Genomic DNA, 2,705 nt, shown 5'->3' with positions numbered 1-2,705 from the left:
GTCATCAAGATAAATGGTAAGATAGAGAGGAAGCCCCGGACACTGCAGAAAGCCAGCTTTTAACTCCTTTCTGCTCTGTCTTCTTTAACTGAGTCCTGGGGCTGAGGGTCCTGAGCACTCACTGAAGTCCAGTCTCTCCCTGTAGGGAGGTTTGCATACAGATGCTTAATGATGCCCTTTCCTGCTGCTTTGTTACTCTGATCCAAGTGTGTATGCTTCACTTTCAGCCTGACCATTTGAATATGGAGGATGTTCTTGTCATTGTCTCTGGTGACTGCAATTCAACCATGCATCAAGTGTATATAGGATTTAGTACCAGTAACTGAGAGACACTGCAAGCCCTCCCCTGGCACTGGCCAATGACGCTCATGTCAAAATTGTTGGTGGTGAATGCGGAGACAGGTCAACAGAGTCTGAGAGAGGCCCTTGCCTGCCTCATGTCTCACTCAGACTCTACCAGCTGCATTTTGCCCTAGACATCTGCAAACGTAAAGACATCCTGCCCAGGAACCCAGCCTCATATCCATTGTTTATCATATTGTTTTCATTACTGTGATTGAAACAAGGGAATCTCAGGCCAGCAAACTCCACTGTTAGTTGAGTATAATCATAGCTGTTTGGTGAATGCAGGGACCTGGGCAGCCCATGCCTGTGACCTCTCTCCTAGAGTGGAGGGTTGTCCTAGGTTGGTTTTCATCAGCAGAGTAATGTGCCCTCTTGTGTATCCACCTATTAGAATGATAACTGAGGGGCAGATACACTGTCCTGAGGAAAGTAGTGGGCAATTATAATATTTGGAAAAATATATGATTTCCTATTATACAAGTTACTGGTGAAACCTCATAGAGACTAAGAGGAACATGGGAATCATAAGGATTCATAAGGATTTTACCAGAATATAATCCCCCTCGTCCATAAGATATAAATGCCTAAGTATACAAGCAAATGACACTAAAACAGGAAATTATGGCTACAGGTGGTAACCTATTTTATATATATATATATATATATATATATATATATATATATATATATATATATATATGATAGAGAGAGACAGACAGAGACAGAGGGAGACAGAGAGTGAGAGAGAGAGATAGAGAAGCTATTTCCTAGAAGGGGTCAGCCATTTTTCCTGGGTCCATGATTGCCCCTGAGGGCATGCTTGCAAGACCACACCTCAGAAATAGGTTCAAAATGCCCCTTTAAGATGCATATATTATAGGTTTAGTATTAAGGTAGCAAGTGGAAATTGGGTCTCCACTCAAGTACTCCCTCAATACAACAATACTTTGTTCTATTACACTGGCATTCTATGATGCTCACCTTCCCGACACAATCACTGATTCCTGACACAATCACTGAAGACAAAGCGGGTGAATAAGCAAAATTGGTGAAGAAAGCTGATGTTGCCCGGCTATCAAAAGATCCAGCATCAGGGGTCTTAAAGGCTTGAAGGTAGACAAGTGGCCATCTGGCTCAGAAGCAACAAAGTCCACATGAAAGAAGCACATAAGCCTGTGCAATCATGAGGTGTTGAAGGGATCAGTTATCAGGCTTCAAAGAATATAAAAATCATACAATGTGTGCTCACCTACCTGATAGGATCACTGAAGACAAATAGGTGCATAAGGAAATGTGGCGAAGAAAGCTGATGGTGCCCGGTTATCAAAAGATATAGCGTCTGGGTTCGTAAAGGCTTAAAGGTAAACAAGCGACCATCTAGCTCAGAAGCAACAAAGCACACATGGAAGAAGTGCACCAGCCTGTGCTATCATAAGGTATAGAAGGGATCAGTTATCAGGCATCATAAGAACAAAATCATATCATTGAGAATGAGGGGAAATGCAGAGTGGAGACCCAAAGCCCTTCTGTAGGTAATTGGACATCCCCTTATAGAAGGGTCACGGGGAGGAGACAAGCCAGTCAGGGTGCAGTGTAGCAAAGATAAAACATAAAACTTTCCTCTAGTTCCTAAATGCTTCTTCTGACCACCATCATGATCCCAATTTTACCTTACAAATCTGGCTAGAACAGAGGATATACACTGGTACAGAGAGGAACTGAAACACAGGGAATCCAAGGCAAATGATCCCTTTAGGACCAGTGGTGAGAGTGACGATATCAGGATGGTGGAGACAGGGTGGGGTGGAAAGGAGGAACCGATTACAAGGATCTACATACAACCTCCTCCTTGGGAGATGGACAACAGAAAATTGGGTGAAGAGAGACATCAGACAGTGTAAGATATGACAAAATAATAATTTATGAATTATCAAGGGTTTATGTGGGAGTGGGGAGCGGTGAGGGAGGGGAAAATGAGCTGATGCCAGGGGTTTAAGTGGAGAGCAAATGTTTTGAGAATTTTGAGGGCAATGAATGTACAAATGTGCTTTAAACAATTGATGTATGTATGGATTTTGTTAAAAGTTGTATGAGCAGCTAAAAAGTGGGTTGGAAAGTAGGAAGGGAGACATCAGACAGTGTAAGATATGACAAAATAATAATATATAAATTATCAAGGGCTCATGAAGGAGGGGGGAGCAGTGAGGGAGGGGAAAAAAGAGGACTTGATGCAAAGGGCTTAAGTGGAGAGCAAATGCCTTGAAAATGATTAGGGAAAAGCATGTACAGATGTGCTTTATACAATTGATGTATAAATATGTATGGATTGTGATAAGAGTTCTATGAGTCCCTAATAAAAT

This window comes from Tenrec ecaudatus, unplaced genomic scaffold (assembly GCF_050624435.1).
Source record: "Tenrec ecaudatus isolate mTenEca1 unplaced genomic scaffold, mTenEca1.hap1 Scaffold_265, whole genome shotgun sequence".
Lineage (NCBI taxonomy): Eukaryota > Metazoa > Chordata > Mammalia > Afrosoricida > Tenrecidae > Tenrec > Tenrec ecaudatus.
This window is presented reverse-complemented; position numbering follows the sequence as displayed.